Source organism: Vicia villosa, linkage group LG2, assembly GCF_029867415.1.
Source record: "Vicia villosa cultivar HV-30 ecotype Madison, WI linkage group LG2, Vvil1.0, whole genome shotgun sequence".
Classification (NCBI taxonomy): Eukaryota; Viridiplantae; Streptophyta; class Magnoliopsida; order Fabales; family Fabaceae; genus Vicia; species Vicia villosa.
Genome location: NC_081181.1, coordinates 143,865,732 through 143,885,948, shown reverse-complemented (window position 1 = coordinate 143,885,948; position 20,217 = coordinate 143,865,732). Strand labels below are relative to the sequence as shown.

Below are 20,217 nucleotides of genomic sequence, written 5' to 3'. Positions count from 1 at the left end.
TAGGCGTTTTGAGAAGATGACCGTTGGGAGCATTTAATGCGTTGCGTGATCCGTACAACATTGCATTTAATGTTTCACTCTTTTGTCAACTACCTCGAGCCTTACATTTCCTGCTTTAACTGACTTTGCCTTTAATAGCTTCTAACGTTCCTTTTCTTAGTCAGCGTAGCCTGCCATCTTGTACTTGCTTCTGATATGATCTTTGTAGATACAACGTTTGAATTAATCAGAGTCAAACAGCTTAGTGCAGAGCATCTTCTTGTCTTCTGACTTTGAAGTGCTTCTAGCTTGATACCATAAGAACTTCAGTGCTTCTGCTTCTGATCTCAAGTTCTTCTGATGCTTCAATAGATCATGTTCTGATTCTGCTTGACCATCTTCTGATGTCTTGCGAGAGCATGTTCTGATGTTGCATACTAAACCTTCTGAGTCAGTGCTTCTTGCGCTGAATTGTGCATACTCTACATATATTTCCTGAAATGGAAAATGCATAGGATTAGAGTACCACATTGTCTTATACAAAATTCATATACATTGTTATCATCAAAACCAAGAATATTGATCAGAACAAATCTTGTTCTAACAAAATGTGGTGGTTGTTGCAATTTCAAATACTATAATGTTTTTTAATAAATATTATGAGGTCATATTCAACATCTATGAGTCAATTCTATTTGTTTTATTAGTAAAGTATGTTGTAGTTTTGATCTTTTCTTGTTCCTGGTGTGTGTTTGTGTGCCTTCACTTCGTGTAGATAGATTCTTTCATACATAGATGGTTAATGTAGCATCGTTTCTTTAAATTGGTTTTGCTTTTGGACACTTTCATTTTTCATCTATATTGATACCTCTAACAAGAACAGAAGAAGGTTCTAATGAACTTCCCATGTGGAATATGGAGAGTTAATGAGATAAAACTAGTTGAGATGCCTCTAACAAACTCTCACGTGACTATATACTTGGTAAAGTAACCATTTTACAAAGTTTGCCACTTACTACCACTTATTCATGGGTAAGTTTTTATGAAATTATGTTTTCTATTTTTTAATTTTGATAACATAGATATTTTATGTGACTTTTGTGTTTCCACACACACACACACACATGTACAAACAACATTGGCAATTAATAGTCATGTGTCCAAGAGACTATATTGTGGTCGTCTTTTGTTCACTTCATAGGGAAATTGATAAAGCCACGAAGAAAATTGTTACAACGTAAGTTTATCTTTTATGTGAATTTTGTTATAATATAGTATATATCATATATACATACATAAATTGTTACAAAAGCAATTTCATATTTTATGTGTTTATATGAATTTTTTTCTTCTGAATTAGTGATTTTGAGGTTCATCAATTTGCAAATGGCAATAGAAAAAAGGCTACATGGCTTCAGCCCAATGTTAGTGTGGTGTAAATTATAATTCTATATTTAATTTTACGACAATTATTCACTAATTATGTCATTCATTTGTAGACAAGGAAACAACATAACTCTAACGATTGTGGGTACTATGTGATGAAAAATATGTTGGATATTGTCTCTGCCAATATAACCGAATCTTGGATGCAGGTAATAAAATAACTTTAATTTGTTATTTACTTTGCGTTTTGCAACTTAATTTGAATTTTCAAAGAATAACTCTATATTGTTATTTACGTATTGTAGGTATTTGATGATCCTACAGAATTAACACATGATTTGTATGATTTGCGACTCCGTTGGGCAAAATGTTTCTTTGAGTTATATAAAGATTAAGCTTTATCTGGTGAGTTTTATGGAATTGTCTATATTTATGATTCGAGCTAGTTTCCTGACTTTGATGTTGTCCAATGATGTTAATTAGTGTTATTATTTATTCTCAGCAAATGTAATTTTGGTGTTGTCTTCAAAAGCTACAACTCATCTTCTCGTGGATGCATGTTGGTATTTCAAGTGCGCTAAAGGACTTAAATTGTTGGATATTTGTTGTTTTGTTATTTTGTAATAGTCTACCGTGTGTAAACTTTCTTATAATTTTGTACACTTGTGTATCCTAGATTAATACTTTTGTAAACTTTGAGGAATATATATATATATATATATATATATATATATATATATATATATATGCATCTTAGTTATTTGGTGCAATTAAATTATATCCTTCACTGGTTAGAAAAATATGAAAATAGTGACCTAAATATGGTCTGTGAGTTGTGGGAAAAATATGCAAAATAGCGACCTAACTTTGGTATGTGTGGTATTTGAAACTTATATGTAAAATTAGGTATAAAAAAAATTACAGGTTAAAATAGGAAAAACAACTATTATACGCTTAAAAGCAGAAAACATATTACATCCGGCAAAATGGAAAACTGATGTAAAAACTTATCTATTACATCGGGCAAAGTGGAAAACCGATGTAAAATCTATCTATTAAATCGGGCGGACTGGACAACCGATGTAAAATATGGCGTATATATTTTTTTATAAAAAAATTACATTATTTTTCACATCAGACAAGGGAATTCAACCGATGTGGTATGTTAATTTTTCACATCGGGCCTTGGCCCGATGTAAAATATCTCTGACTTATTACATCGTCTGGCTTTATATCGGGCCCAGGCCCGATGTAAAAAGTACTTTTCGCCCGATGTAAAATGTACTTTACGCACTAGTGTCGGTGTGCTTAGCTTCTTTATTTGTATTTCTGTTAACTTTATTTTCATAATATATGGTTCATGTTTTCCTATTTTTAAAATTTTTTAAACTATTATTATTATTTTGAAATAATAAATCATCAATAATAGTATTATATTTACTCTTTTGCTAAATATTGAGTTTTAGAGTTATATTTTTCTAAAAATACAAGTGTGTGTGATAGGGGATACTTAGAGACCGTAAGTGATGGTGGTTAAGGCTTACTATGGTGAGTGTTGTTCTAAGTAGTTGGTTGCATTATGAAAAACAATATGGAGTATACAAGATGTTTTGGTGAAGAAGCGACACATGTGAGACACGATGTTTTACCATGTGTGTAACATCTGGCCCTTGTCTGCAAGCTAATGTTTTTGCTACTTCGAGCAAAAATTCTAATTGTATTCCAATCATATTTGTTGCTATCTTTTATAAATGAATTAATTAGATTTGTTTGAAAAACTGAATGAGATCAAATCTAATTACTTGAAGATTTAAAATTTGAATAAAAAACAAATCATATCTTTAGTTGGAAGCTTTTGTGGAACAAATTAAAAATTGAATCCAACTAAATCTTCTAGAAATTAGGACGAGATCACAGTTAATATCCAAAGGAGAAAAGCCCAAAATTGCATTGCTATTTAAGGAGACTCAAATATCTCTTAAGGGTGTGTGCTAGGATTGAAGATCTTTGTGCTAGGGTTCATTTGAGTCTTTTGTTTGTGTTATTTGTACACCATGCTAGCGCATACAGTCATATCATAAGGTATAATTGTTGGTTTATTTAGTTGAGTTGTAATTCAATATTTATCATTTTGATTATTGTTGTTGATCACTAGGGTTAATAATTAAGAGAAAGTGAGAGGGTCTCATATTTAGGGGGAGTCCTAAAATACACGGGATAAAATTAAGAATAAGGGCATTAAACAAGAGGCTTTTTCATATAAGACACTTTATACTAATTTTATTGAGAGTGTATTTTCTTTCTTGGATTAGAAGCCCCCCCGGACGTAGGTGAGGTTTCACCGAACTGGGTTACCAATTCTATTGTATTATTTATTGTTTTTACTATAAATCATTATTGTTGTCATATTGTGTTAAAATTGGTTTAATAAGTTTGACAAGTTGTCCCAGACATTGTGTCCAACATAAGCCTCATAACGAACAGAATTTCAGGGAGAGACCGTCTCTGTAGATAACTTACGGTAGTATGAAAGGGGAAGTTCACGTGAGGCGAGTGGGCGAACAAGGAGTGCACTTAGGGCGAAACGATTCCTAATAGGGGTGACATAAAGGTGTAGCCCCTCCAAAAGGTTACCAATTTCCCTCCTTTACTAGGCCTTGTTCAAATATATCATTAAAGAGTCCCACTAGTATTGTGTCAGATAAAGATATGAAGTTTACTTTGATATTTTGGGAGGCATTTCAACAAGCCTTGGGATCGAAGTTGTGTTTGAGTATGCCTAATCATCCTCAAACGGATGACCAGAAAGAGAGGACAATTCACACCTTGGAGGATATGTTGAGAGCATGTGTGTTTGAGAGTAACTTTTGTCGTTGATAGAATTTGCATATAATAACAATTATCACACGAGCATTGATATGGCTCCGTATGAAGCATTATATGGAAGGAAATGTAGAACTCCTTTTTATTGGGCGGAATTGGTGAGGAAGGTGTCTTAGGGTTGAAGATTATTCAAGAGATCTTAGAAAAAGATAAAGATGATTTGAGTCAAAATAAAGAAAACCCATGATCGTTAAAAGAGTTATGCAAATAAAAGACGCAGACCTTTGGAATTTGAGGAAACAGAGAGGATGAGCTTCGTGGTGCGGAGAAGAGAGACGGTGGCGCGGCGGGGAGAAACGAGGTGATGCGGTAGAGCTGTGTTTGGACTTTGGAGAACGGCGGGACGAAACCAAAAGTGATGCTACAGTGCGTTTGGACTTCTGTTTCTGCGTTTGGAAGAAGATTTTTTTAAAATACTTAAAACTCAAAATGGTCTGGTTTTAATTTAAATTTAAATTTAAAATAAAAAGCATTTAAACTGCCAGTTTACAAAAGCCGTCGATTTTCCAGTTTTTTGCAATACATATATGTTTCTCTTAATCTAGCTACTTATTTTGTACTACCATTTAAAGAACTTCTGCATACACACCTAAAAAAATTGTTGGACACTGTGAAGAACATAAATCAACATAATGAGTTTGCAACTAAATCAAAAACTTTTTTGTGTAGAATCAAGAAAGTGAGTGATCAATATTGAATTAGTATGTAAGTAAATATTTTATCGTTGGTAGTTCTTTTTAATATGCAAATGTTGTATCTCCGTTAATAACACGAGTTTATGATCTGTCTTTACTGCTGCAAGCTCCTTTACACGACAAATCATATTATTAATATTTAAATATGTTGAAAGAGGGGACCAATAATGATAATCATAATAGTATGAGATTAAGTTAAAATATTCTTTTTATACAAAATAATAATAATAATAATAATAATAATAATAATAGTAATAATAATAGATTTTGTCGTGGACATTAGGAAAAGTACAAGAAGATCGGATAGTAGAGACAGCTAAGAGGTGGTAGCACATATATTTATGTACTCTGCAATAGCCTGCTTGACTACTTCAACAATCATTTGTCCCGTTATAGTATTGTTCATCTTCATCTAGCTAGCCTCTATATACTCTGTCCTTTACTACCTGGTCCCCTATTCTTCTACTTATTCAAAATTCAATCAAAACTACATTCCAAATTAAGAAAAAGAAATTCACATTCTAAAATTACTAGGCAAATTCATGTTTATAAATTAATACTATGAGTGATTGGTTATGAAAAGGAAATGAAAGACATAAATAGGTTAGAGAGTATCAAAAGAGACAAATATGAAGAATATAATGAATTTGATGTGTTTTTCTAAAAGAAAAAAATAAAGAAAATAATTAATAATTAAAAAAAGTTGAATATTTTTTAAAGTGAAAATATGCTCCTAAACTACAAAATGATACATTAATTTTTTAACATATATTTATACACAATTAACTTTTTTTTCATAACTAATTTTTTGTTAGCTGATTTTTTAATGTAATTATCAATTTTTTTATTTTGCACCATAAATTTAAGGACTTTAATTTATTTTTAATTCTTTAGACGAGGATTCTAGGTGTAAAGTGATAGTAAACTGAGAGATGTATTTGAAAAATTTCAATATTACATTGATTATTAATAGATCCCAAAAAGAGTTGATATATATAAATATCATAAGCTTATAAATCAATTTTATAATGTTGGATTATTACCATGATTTTGTTAGGTTAAATTTTACGATTATGTGTTAGTTTCTATTAAGTATTATCACTTCATTTACCTATAGTAAATAATTAAAATAATAAATTACTGTAAATTAAAAGTTGTTAAAAATTAAAACAGGGCAACTAGGGACGTAAATGGATATCCATGAGGACGGATAGTATGATATATGTGTCCGTCCCGTTGAATAAATATGATATCCATATATCCGCCCCATATCCGTCAGATATCTGCTAAACGGGTAATCCGCGGGTTTTAAGATATCCGCGGATATTTACAGATATCCATGGATAATACTATTTTTCTAAAATTATGTTTTGAAAAAACATTTTCAACTTGTTTTTAAGACACAAGACGTTATCATCACATAACATTCATACAGATCTCTCTTATTTTAACAACAAAATTTCATCACCAATGCATAATATTCATACATTTTAATTTTAACAAAAAAAACAATGATATTGTGATTGTGAGTTATGATGGAAGAGCGGACGACGGAGAAGTAGAAAGAATGACACTGGTTGGACGAGAAAAAAGCGGTACTGCTTGGTTGAACAGTGGAATTGTTAAAGTGAGGTATCGAGTATAGAAGAAGCTTAAATATGAAATGGCCGATAAAATTTGTATAGAATACAAAGGAGGCGAGTTTTCTAGTTTTTTAGAAGATGAAACGATAGAGTATATTTTTTTTTTGACAAAAAAAAACGATAGAGTATATTAAACTAATAATGTTTAACTAATTTTTATAATTTATTAAAGGATACAGATATCCGCGGGTATGGATAACATTAAACCCGTATCCATATCCATTAATAAACGGGAATTAAAATATCCATTTATTTAATCCGCGGATATCTTTTAAACTATCCGTCCCGTACCCGTGACGGATTTTATCCGTGGATATCCGCGGGTATGGATATTTTTCCATCCCTAAAGGCAACATAAATCTTGTAATTGTTAAAATTTATTGAATAGTTATTTAAATGATGTCATATATTAACTTTGGCTTCTACTTGCTATTTGTCTGATACTTATATTACACAATCAAATGTATAAGCTTAGTATTAATTTTTTGGCATTTGACAGTGTGATATCTATGTAGCAAAATGTATATGTTGCTCTTATTCTTGCTGCTTATTTTGTACTACCATTTAAAGAACATTTGCATGGAAAACACAAAAAAAAACATGTTGGACACTGTAGAAGAACATAAATCAACATAATAAGTTTGCAAATAAAACAAAAAATGTTTGTGTAGAATCAAGAAACACTACCAAAAATCCGCTAATTAGCCATGGTCAAAACTATGACAATTCAGTAAAAAAACTGTGGCGAATTACACTTAGCCACGGTTAACAAATCAATGGAAAAAAGTGGCGTTGCAATTTATTAGCCACGGTTAAATTATAGTTTTACCACGGTGTCGCACGCTCGCGAAAATGAACAGAGTCGCCACCAATATATTTATCCCAAAGAGGGAAAGGAATATCAGAAAACCTAGAATAAGAAAAGGATAAGAAAAGGTCTTGCGACCAGAGATCGGGTAAGAAGTCGGTTACGCGAGGGGAAGGTACTAGCACCCCTCACGTCTGTGGTACTCCACAGGATCCACTTATGTTTGTTCTATTCTAAGGGTGTATAAATCTAAAGCTTAATTACTAAGGGAATGCATGCAAATGAAAGAAGAAGAAACACGGGGAAAATAAGGTTTATAAATAGTTGTGCTCGCTTAGGCCCCGCGACCTAATGCCTACGTATCCTTTTCAGGAATCAGAGCGCCGTAGTTCGGCTCTTTAGTTTTTGTTTGTTTTTGTGTTTTTTAGTGGACGAAGTTACATTCGCACTCCGCTGCTCGACCTCTGGAGTCTTAAGCTGGGAATAGAGTGGAAATAACATGTCCGATTAAGGGAAGAATGCCTCGGAGGCAAGAGAGAGAAAAGAGATGATTGGTTTGTGTTTTTTAGGTGTAATTCCATGATGGACGAAAACCCACTACAAGGCTTCGCATCACTTCCTTACTTTGTTTAGGTCTGGGCCTTTATTAGATATTTTGAAGTGTTTTTGGTTGGGTGTCTTTTAAGGGAAATTAATTTGTGACTTGAATCATGCCATGAAAAAAGAGTTTTTATATATTTAGAGAATGCACATCGAGGCCTACGCCACAATCGTTTCTCTAAATGAAATACAATTGTTGAATGTTTAGAGAATGCACATCGAGGCCTACGCCGCAATCGTTTCTCTAAACAACGGTTAAGAAATACACCGAGGCCTACGCCTCAATCATTTCTCTTCCGCTAAGTGGGAAAGAACATACATCGGGGCCTACACCCCAATCATTTCTTTCACACTAAAAATGGCATTAGCATGATTCGCGTCGTCCTTTATTAATGTTTTAAAGTTAAAAAGAAAAAGGAAAAGAACCTAATCTAAAAGATGATTCTAAGTCCTAAAATTGATTTGTTAAAGTTCTACCTAAAATTATGGGATTTAAGGGAACTAGCCTAAAAGTTAAGGATTGTGGGTCCTAAAATTCTAAAGGAACACACAAGTGAAATTACAAGTAAAAATCACAAGTAAGCATGATACAAAACTAGTACAAAATTGACTAAAAGAAGTGACTTGAAAATATAGCACCAAACATGAAAACAAGCGATTCAAGATATAGTGCGAAAATGAATTAAAAGATACTATTTATTTTTTATGATTTTTATAGAAGAAATTGAATTACAAATCAAGCAAAAAAGATTAAAACAATTAGCCTAAAACTAATATTTTTTATGAACATTTTTATGTCAAAATTTGTATTAAAGTCTAAAGACAAGAAGTGAAAATTAGTGTTTTTATTACTTAAAAGAAATAGGAGAAAAATCTAATTAAACCTAAATATATTAATTAAAACAAAAGTAAACAGGGGGGTGTGAATCTGAGAACATGGTGGTGAATAGCAAACGGCGTAGGGCCCAGATCTGGCCCAAAAGGCATTTTTGTTATAGATTGCCAAAAGGCAGAGGATTCAATTGGGCTTATGAGGGGTGAACTCAGAAATTCGTTCATGACCCAAGGGTTTGATTATCTGCTGATCCGTATCATGTTTTAATAAAAAGATTGAAAATAAAACGAAATAATAATAACAAAAATAAAAAGAGGGATAAGAGATTAAATTAGGGTTCGGTATGCGACCCTTCGTCTTTCTCCCCCAAATCAGACTCTCCTCTTCCTCTGCTACAACGGCGACGGCGCACCTCCGATGAAGATCCTCGGCGCGCCACCGTGAACTCACCCAAGGTCTCGTCTCTCATCTCAAATTTCAATCCACCCTCTTCTGATTTTAACCCTAACTAGTTAACTCTTTACCACAGAGAAACCCTAAGCATCGATACTCCCGGACTCAAGCATGATTTTTTTTACGAAATTGAAGCAAGCAAGACCTTATCTTAATCACAGAAGCACGGATACAAATCAAAAGCGCGTAAAAGAACCTGTTTATGGTGGCCCGAGCTTCCGGTGAGTCGCTATGGCTCAAAGACGATGATGTGCTCAAGACTGCTTTAGAAGAGTACTCCAATTACCCGGTATTCCTCTCGTTTCTTTGCCTTCTCCGATACACATTCTTTATCTGCTTCCTCTTTCTGAACCTTTATGTATCGTCGTTGCTGTTAACGCGATATGAAGCTGAAGATGTTATTGATGATGATCGTTGCTGTCTTGAGAAGACGATGATGCTGCAGTTGATAGATGGATCGAACTGTGATTGAAGATTGTGTGATATCATTGAGCGAAATTGTTGAAGAAGTGAAGGATGAAGATCAGAAGGCAGGGAAACTGTTGGAGGTAAAGAATTCTTTGTTTCAGAGAGAGTGATGAGACTGAAGAATGAAGAAGGTGAAGATGATGAATGGTTTAGAAAAATGGTGATGGTGAATAAGAAAATGAATGTGAAGGTTATGGAAGTGAAGGGAGAGTTTGAAGATTGAGAATGAAGGGTGAAGATTATGAATTGTGGAGAGAGTGGGAACAGAGTCAAGAAGAGAATATATAGGTGGAGAAGAGAATATATAGGTGGAGAAAATCGATTCTGAAGGTTAGTTCTTTCTGATTTTCTTATGTTTTGATTCAGTCATGTCTGTTAGCAATTGGTTGAAATTCTGTTAGACTGTTAGGTTAGTAACTGAATCAGTTTTTTGGGTTAGTTTTCTGTTATGGCAGTTAGGTGGTTGTTATTGCTGTTTAAAAGTTAGTTACTGATTCTGTTTTGTGGTTATGGATGGCTGCAAGTATTGGATTAGGGTTGTTGTATGTGATTATAGGAATGTTGGTTGCAACTGTTTTTATTTTGAACTTTGGAATGTTGTTTTTATGATATGTGAATCTGTGATTGAATGGTTGCAGATTGCAGGGACACTGTTGAAAGGATGCAGGATTTGGTTTTCACTTGGTTTCGAGCTGCAATTCAATTGGTTTCCTTCCGGCACCGACTCAGTTTATTTGTATAGCATGGAGGCTGCTTTGTTTTTGTTATGTTGCATAGCTTATGGTGTAAGATGTAACAGGCTCCCTTGGTCTCTTCTTAAACTGACGCGGTTTGAAGACTTAGTAAACTGATGGGTCCGGTTCGACATAGTATCATTAAGTGCAGCCCCTTTGAATGAAGATTGCCTGTTGTAGTTTAGGCATGAACAATATTTGTAATTTTTCAATGTTTCAGGATGATGGCAAAGCTTGTAATGTATAACCTTATAATGTGAAACTGTATACCGCAAAAACCACATGAATGAAATAACTCTTCCCTTTTTTTTTTGTATGTTTAAAACGGATTGGATTTAATGTTGAGCCATAAAGCATTTGGAACTTGAATGAACTTGGACATATAAAATTGATCTTGTTTGTATTGGAACAATCTTGAACACTTGATATTTGTACATCATACTTTATTTGAAGTTCCACCCTTTAAGTTCTTCCATTGGCCATACTTGGACCGAGTTATAAACTTGTAGTGCCAAATTCTTCATCTTGTAGGCTTAAATGAAAGAGGTGATGACAATAATGTCTCATAACTTGTATGCCAAGAAACCACACAAATATTTCCCTTAATTTCAACTTGTAACTTGACTTCAATAGCACGAGACAAAATGCTAATTAATAAGAAAATCCGATCCAACACACATTTATTCAGTAAGAATCCATAATGACTAATGTACATCAATCAAATGGATCAATTATGTTAACAAAGTACCAAGCAATATTTTGCCTTCAGGTAATGAAATAAATAAGCCTCTTTTGGCTAAGGCTTCTGTGAGACCTCAATTCGATCCCTGGTCCTTGATCCCACATTTCAGCTTAGTTGTTACTTTTATTTAATGAATGAATGCATGAAGGTAGGTGACCTAAGATGTAAATGAATGAGGTATGTGAGCCAATTAAGAATAATTAGATGGGCAAATTTTAGGGTGCAACAGCTGCCCCTATTTAATCGTCTTAAACCTGAAGGTGAGATTGGCGCTAGCCTTTCGAACATTCAAGGTAGAAGATGATTAAATACCAAGTGTACCTGAAAATTTGCTTGAAGGAAGATGGAATCCACTGGAGGAAGAAATGGTGTCAAATCCACTGGGGAAGATTGTATCAACTCTGGGTTGAACAAATTAACTCTGGGTTAGAAATGAAATAGAACTCAACTCTGGGTTGAAGAAGGAAAGTGGGTCAACTCTGGGTCGAAGAATAAAGTGAAGTCAACTCGGGGTTGGATAAGAGATAAACATCAATTCTGGATTGAGAACGGAGAGGGAGATCAGTATTAGTGGGACAAGATATAGGCATCAACTCTGGGTTGAGAAAGAAAGTAAGAACATCAACTCTGGGTTGAAAACAAGAGATGGACATCAACTCTGGGTTGAAGACAATGGGTAGACATCAACTCTGGGTTGAGAGAAGGTAATTTAACTTTGGGTTGAAAGAGGAAAGATGAACAATTAGGAATAACCGTCAACTCTGGATTGAGTGGGAAAGAGAGGGGATAACCGTCAACTCTGGGTTGAGAGGGAAATAAGAAAAGGTAACCGTCAACTCTGGGTTGAGTGGAAAAGACAAAAGATGACCGTCAACTCTGGGTTGAGTGGAAAATTAGAAGAGATAACCGTCAACTCTGGGTTGAGAGGGACAAGACAAGGGATAACCGTTAACTCTGGGTTGAACAAAAGGATAACCGTCAACTCTGGATTGAGTGGGAAAGGACAAAAGATAATCGTCAACTCTGGGTTGAGTGGGAAAAGGGAAAAGATAACCGTCAACTCTGGGTTGAGTGGGAAAAGGAATCAATTCTGGATTGAGTAAAAGGTAACCGTCAACTCTGGGTTGAGTGGGAAAGGACAAAAGATAACCGTCAACTCTGGGTTGAGTGGGAAAAGGGAAAAGATAACCGTCAACTCTGGGTTGAGTGGGAAAAGGAATCAATTCTGGATTGAGTAAAAGGTAACCGTCAACTCTGGGTTGAGTGGGAAAATATAATTAACTCGGGGTCAAAGATGAAAGGAAAATCAACTCTGGGTTGAACACACAAACATCAACTCTGAGTTGAAGAAAGGTGAACATGATTGACTTTGGTAGATGACACCACAATGGTAACTCTGAGTGATCCAATGGGATATCAATTGAATGCTTGTAGAGAACCCATCTGATGAGTAACTTGGCTTATGCTTCATATGCGAATGTTTGATTTATTTGTGCTTTTCGAGAGATGCAAGGCTATGGATTCTATATGCAGTGTACTGATTGATTAGGGTTTTTGCTTTGATGTGGAATAGATTATGTGGAGTTCTGAAACTCTGTTTGAGAATCAATGTGGGGTGGATGCCCCTGCTTTATTGATGATTGGGTTATGTGGGAGAAATGCCAGTGAGAATGCAATGATATGTATGATTCATGTATGACTATGAATGGAATGACTGCTTCCGGGATACAAGGAGTGAATGGAGTGTGTCCTTGCGGAAAAGTCATTGCTTGTGAAATTGTTGGTGAAGGTGAGGTGTTTGGCTTGACCCCTCAACACTTGTCTCGATATCTGACACTTGATTGAAGATGAAGAAATGACTCGTTTCTATCTTGCCCCAGTTTGTAAGATCTTTTGAGATGGAATTCTGATGTGCTTGGATCATGGAAATTGGCAATGGTCTGCCCCAGTGTTGATCAAGGAATGGATGACCCAGATTGAAAGGAACTATTCCACCTAATGGATGTTTCAGATATTTGCTTAGTGGATGACCAACCTTTGCCTTTGTAAGATTACTCGATGGAATTTTAATGTTGAACTTTCCTTGGTATCAAGTACTTAATTTCATATTAGAGACAATTCTGTTTTGAAAAAGATAATGAGAATGCAATGCACATGTTAATCTCAGAAGAAAAGGTTTTTATTTGTCAAAATGTTGTACTGATAAGAACACAAATGACACAGCAACATTAGGAGTCAGTTTGACATGATTTTACAGTTTGTATGCTTTCGGAACGATCCCTGCTTCAATTAGGACTTTTGAGGGTTGTAACGTGGCCGGGTTCACGGTTTAAGAAACAAAGGATAAAGGCTCAAGTTCTACTTAACCCACCCCTTCTTCGTGATGTTCTCCAGTCCTACATTCAGCTAGTTTGACATGAGTATTCGCCTTTCAGGAAGGATTATGATGGATGAGGATCCTTTGTAGCTTTGATGGAGGTGGCAGTCACCTTTTGGTGCTTTTGTTGATGATCACAACAACTTGTCCCTTGTAGGTTTTTTTTTTGCTCTGTCTTTTGCTTTCCCTAATTTTTGCCTGGACAAAAAGTTTCTCTTGATTTTGGTTTCCGTTGTCCAGCGGGATATGCCCTAATTTTTGCCTAAGTCATTTGCTTAAAAGCTTTTCTTTTTTTCTTTTGACTTAGCGGGCTATTGTTTTTTTTATCATGATTCATAACTTTCTTTTCATTCTTTTTGTCTCGTTTCGGGAATAAGTTGTATGGCTTTTGTGATTGATTTGAAGAAAAGGTTGTGACTGCCTTCTTCTCAGTGAATGAGAGACATCCATTGTGGATTGTGCTCTTCTTCTTTTGTTGTGAGAGACGGAATATGATTGATCCTCTGATGGAATACCTGAAAGTTGAGAGCTCGGTCGCACTAACTGAAGACTACCCTGCCCCTGGTTAATATTGAGGGTTTTGTATTTTTGAAAAGAAACTACTACTCCTTAGGCTCAAAGGGGTTGACGAAGGTTTCACTCCCTTATAACTCCGGTGTTTAGGAGTCGAAACAATGCGTGTACATCGTCAGCAGGATCTTTGTTCCAAAAGCATATAATTAGTAGTTCATGTGTTTTTGATTTTCATCATTCTCCTTTTTTAGTTGCTTAAGACAAATGAGTGAAGTATCAATGAACATAATGACAACGATGAAATGATTTGAGAAAAACATGTATATTACATTTTTTTTATTTATTCAAACAGAATGGGTTTCTTACAATGAGAAGTACTTGATAACAACAAAAGTAATACAATTGAAAATACTAAAGAAATCTATACCATGGCAAGCTTGGCCTTATTCTGATGCAAATGAAATGTTCTCTGACAAACATAAAGTCTTCATGGTCCACTGGTGGAAGCTCCATTGTGAGGTGGCATGGGATTATTGACCACATTAGGTGCCACAGGTGTGAATGTAATCTCCTTTGCATCAAGCAGATCCTGAACCTTGTCTTTGAGAACTCTGCACTCTTCAGTGGTGTGACCAGATCCTCCAGAGTGGAATTCACACTTGGCATTAATCTTGTAATTTGGAGGGAGAGGATCAGGAGGAGGCCTCACTTCAGCTAATTGAATCAGTTTTTGATCAAGCAAGGCGGCGAGAAGTTGGCTATAGGTCATTGGTACACGATCATACACCCTTTTTGGCCTATTCTGCCTCTGTTGACCTTGTCTTTGTTGATAACCTTGTTGTTGTTGTTGAACATATTGCTGATAAGGGACCCAAGGTTGTTGACCAACAGGTGCTACATAAGCTTGAGGAGTGGTGGCGGTCACTTGATAGCAAGGAGCTTGATCTTGAGCAGAAACAACACTAGTCTCGCCTTCTTTCTTCTTGATGAAATTACCCTGAGGCTTCTTGTACCCATATTGATTAGCAGCAGCAGCATTGGCGGGATTCTGGATCTTACCAATTTTCAAGCCATTCTCAATTCTTTCACCAATCCTGACTAGATCGGAGAAGCCAGAAGAAACACTACCCACCATCCTTTCGTAATAGTGCCCCTGAAGAGTATTCATGAACATATCAACTAGTTCGGATTCAGAAAGTGGTGGATTAACCTGAGCAGCCATTTCTCTCCACCTTTGGGCATATTCTTTGAATGTCTCATTGGTCCTTTGCACCTGATTCTGTAGTTGCAACCTAGTCGGTGCCATGTCAATGTTGTATTGGTATTGCTTGAGAAAGGCATCAGACAAATCCTTCCAAGATCGGATTCTATTACGCTCCAGATTCATATACCAATTCAAAGATGCCCCAGACAAGCTATCTTGAAAGCAATGGATGAGCAATGAGTCATTGTGGATGTGAGAAGCCATCTTACGACAATACATGATGATATGGCTCTTCGGACAGCTCAAACCCTTGTACTTCTGGAAGTCGGGAGTCTTGAACTTAGGAGGGACAACCAGATTAGGAACTAGACACATATCCTCAGCATCCATCCCATAGGCGCTAAATCCTTCAATGGCTCGAATTCTTTCCTCAAGGATTTTGTACTTCTCAGCAGATTTCTCAACGGGTCGAGCTCTTTCAGCAGTTGGTATTGTTTGCATTTTTGGATTAGCAGAACGAGTACCACAGAAAGCAGGAATAGGAATCTCTGTTTGAGAAGGTGGCACAGGGAGTGGGAAGACGGGATCAGCCATAGTCATTGCTTCAGAAGTCACGGGTATAGTCCCACCTTGGTTTGGAGCTCCAAGGGTATCAACAGTCATGAAGTTGAATGGCATCCCAAGAGTAGCATTAGTCCTTGCTTGGAACTCAAATGGAGTAGAAGAAGGTGGAACGACCTCAAGTTGGCTAGCAGCAGCTTGGTTACCAACAACGGGAATCTCTTGTGTAGCAGGAACCCTTTCAGTTCGCAAGGCTTGGATAGCTTCCAGGATAGCATCGACCTTAGTTTTCATTTGATCCATCTCTTCTCTAATGGCAGCTTGATCTTGTTCGTAATTCTCCATGACTCTTCTTCTGTGAGCTCTTGTCAGATATCGGTGTGGAGGAATCTTCTTGACTGATCTGATGGAGAGAAATAGGTAAGAGTATTGGTGACCATGAATGCACATGCATGAATGCAAAATGTTAATGATGATGCAAATGCAACATAAATCAGGATCAAGGATCAAGGCCTCTTGGATAACAACTTCTCATGGTCAATAAGATATGGTCGAATCCTCCAGATTCAGAGGTTCGACGTTGCTTTCTGGATAAATAGCTTGTGCATAAGTCAAAGATGGTCGAACCCTCCAGATTCAGAGGTTCGATGTTGATTCTGATAGATAGCTTTTGCATAAGTCATATAAGGTCAAACCTCCAGATTCAGAGGTTCGACGTTGATTACGATAGATAACTGATGTAGAGCTTCTGTATAAGTCGAATGTTCCAGGATCAAAGGTTCGGCGACCTTTTGAGTATCAGGAGAACCAATAGTCACCAACAGAACATGCACCTGTAAAGAATATGATTCCCTCCCCACTCACGGGTGTAGTCTAGGTCAGGGTAGGTCAATATGGCAACCAGCGTTATCAGTTCTCCTGAGATACCACCATTGTTGCATCTACATGCCAACGATGATACCCCATTTGAACCTCGACTGGGCGTGAGTCTCATGATCGCACTAGACAAGACCTAACATCTCATCGGCGTCATGACTATCCACTCTATCCTAGGTATCCTATGTGTCAACTCTGGCCTGGGTATTGGGCCTTTTACCTCAAATCAGTAACATCCCATCCCAACAGACAGCAGAATAATAATCATAGTATATGAAAATAAAATGCGATGCATAAAGAAATAAAGCAATAAAGCAATAAAGTAATAAAGCAATAAAGCAATAAATAAACACCCAAAGAAAAGAAAACAAACGCAAGCTAGGATCGACTTGCTAAGAATGGACCAGCACAGGTCTATCACGTCCCCAGCAGAGTCGCCAGCTGTCGCACGCTCGCGAAAATGAACAGAGTCGCCACCAATATATTTATCCCAAAGAGGGAAAGGAATATCAGAAAACCTAGAATAAGAAAAGGATAAGAAAAGGTCTTGCGACCAGAGATCGAGTAAGAAGTCGGTTACGCGAGGGGAAGGTACTAGCACCCCTCACGTCTGTGGTACTCCACAGGATCCACTTATGTTTGTTCTATTCTAAGGGTGTATAAATCTAAAGCTTAATTACTAAGGGAATGCATGCAAATGAAAGAAGAAGAAACACGGGGAAAATAAGGTTTATAAATAGTTGTGCTCGCTTAGGCCTCGCGACCTAATGCCTACGTATCCTTTTCAGGAATCAGAGCGCCGTAGTTCGGCTCTTTAGTTTTTGTTTGTTTTTGTGTTTTTTAGTGGACGAAGTTACATTCGCACTCCGCTGCTCGACCTCTGGAGTCTTAAGCTGGGAATAGAGTGGAAATAACATGTCCGATTAAGGGAAGAATGCCTCGGAGGCAAGAGAGAGAAAAGAGATGATTGGTTTGTGTTTTTTAGGTGTAATTCCATGATGGACGAAAACCCACTACAAGGCTTCGCATCACTTCCTTACTTTGTTTAGGTCTGGGCCTTTATTAGATATTTTGAAGTGTTTTTGGTTGGGTGTCTTTTAAGGGAAATTAATTTGTGACTTGAATCATGCCATGAAAAAAGAGTTTTTATATATTTAGAGAATGCACATCGAGGCCTACGCCACAATCGTTTCTCTAAATGAAATACAATTGTTGAATGTTTAGAGAATGCACATCGAGGCCTACGCCACAATCGTTTCTCTAAACAACGGTTAAGAAATACACCGAGGCCTACGCCTCAATCATTTCTCTTCCGCTAAGTGGGAAAGAACATACATCGGGGCCTACACCCCAATCATTTCTTTCACACTAAAAATGGCATTAGCATGATTCGCGTCGTCCTTTATTAATGTTTTAAAGTTAAAAAGAAAAAGGAAAAGAACCTAATCTAAAAGATGATTCTAAGTCCTAAAATTGATTTGTTAAAGTTCTACCTAAAATTATGGGATTTAAGGGAACTAGCCTAAAAGTTAAGGATTGTGGGTCCTAAAATTCTAAAGGAACACACAAGTGAAATTACAAGTAAAAATCACAAGTAAGCATGATACAAAACTAGTACAAAATTGACTAAAAGAAGTGACTTGAAAATATAGCACCAAACATGAAAACAAGCGATTCAAGATATAGTGCGAAAATGAATTAAAAGATACTATTTATTTTTTATGATTTTTATAGAAGAAATTGAATTACAAATCAAGCAAAAAAGATTAAAACAATTAGCCTAAAACTAATATTTTTTATGAACATTTTTATGTCAAAATTTGTATTAAAGTCTAAAGACAAGAAGTGAAAATTAGTGTTTTTATTACTTAAAAGAAATAGGAGAAAAATCTAATTAAACCTAAATATATTAATTAAAACAAAAGTAAACAGGGGGGTGTGAATCTGAGAACATGGTGGTGAATAGCAAACGGCGTAGGGCCCAGATCTGGCCCAAAAGGCATTTTTGTTATAGATTGCCAAAAGGCAGAGGATTCAATTGGGCTTATGAGGGGTGAACTCAGAAATTCGTTCATGACCCAAGGGTTTGATTATCTGCTGATCCGTATCATGTTTTAATAAAAAGATTGAAAATAAAACGAAATAATAATAACAAAAATAAAAAGAGGGATAAGAGATTAAATTAGGGTTCGGTATGCGACCCTTCGTCTTTCTCCCCCAAATCAGACTCTCCTCTTCCTCTGCTACAACGGCGACGGCGCACCTCCGATGAAGATCCTCGGCGCGCCACCGTGAACTCACCCAAGGTCTCGTCTCTCATCTCAAATTTCAATCCACCCTCTTCTGATTTTAACCCTAACTAGTTAACTCTTTACCACAGAGAAACCCTAAGCATCGATACTCCCGGACTCAAGCATGATTTTTTTTACGAAATTGAAGCAAGCAAGACCTTATCTTAATCACAGAAGCACGGATACAAATCAAAAGCGCGTAAAAGAACCTGTTTATGGTGGCCCGAGCTTCCGGTGAGTCGCTATGGCTCAAAGACGATGATGTGCTCAAGACTGCTTTAGAAGAGTACTCCAATTACCCAGTATTCCTCTCGTTTCTTTGCCTTCTTCGATACACATTCTTTATCTGCTTCCTCTTTCTGAACCTTTATGTATCGTCGTTGCTGTTAACGCGATATGAAGCTGAAGATATTATTGATGATGATCGTTGCTGTCTTGAGAAGACGATGATGCTGCAGTTGATAGATGGATCGAACTGTGATTGAAGATTGTGTGATATCATTGAGCGAAATTGTTGAAGAAGTGAAGGATGAAGATCAGAAGGCAGGGAAACTGTTGGAGGTAAAGAATTCTTTGTTTCAGAGAGAGTGATGAGACTGAAGAATGAAGAAGGTGAAGATGATGAATGGTTTAGAAAAATGGTGATGGTGAATAAGAAAATGAATGTGAAGGTTATGGAAGTGAAGGGAGAGTTTGAAGATTGAGAATGAAGGGTGAAGATTATGAATTGTGGAGAGAGTGGGAACAGAGTCAAGAAGAGAATATATAGGTGGAGAAAAGAATATATAGGTGGAGAAAATCGATTCTGAAGGTTAGTTCTTTCTGATTTTCTTCTGTTTTGATTCAGTCATGTCTGTTAGCAATTGGTTGAAATTCTGTTAGACTGTTAGGTTAGTAACTGAATCAGTTTTTTGGGTTAGTTTTCTGTTATGGCAGTTAGGTGGTTGTTATTGGTGTTTAAAAGTTAGTTACTGATTCTGTTTTGTGGTTATGGATGGCTGCAAGTATTGGATTAGGGCTGTTGTATGTGATTATAGGAATGTTGGTTGCAACTGTTTTTATTTTGAACTTTGGAATGTTGTTTTTATGATATGTGAATCTGTGATTGAATGGTTGCAGATTGCAGGGACACTGTTGAAAGGATGCAGGATTTGGTTTTCACTTGGTTT

The 20,217-nt window shown here is 36.2% G+C and overlaps 1 long non-coding RNA gene across 1 annotated transcript; it reads left to right on the top strand.

Moving 5' to 3' along the window:
• The first annotated feature begins 9,136 nt into the window (after positions 1-9,136).
• Positions 9,137-19,765, top strand: LOC131646955 (uncharacterized). Its single transcript, XR_009297681.1, has 3 exons — positions 9,137-9,571; positions 9,672-9,982; positions 19,661-19,765. It is a non-coding gene; the product is annotated as an uncharacterized LOC131646955 (long non-coding RNA).
• The last annotated feature ends 452 nt before the right edge of the window (positions 19,766-20,217 follow it).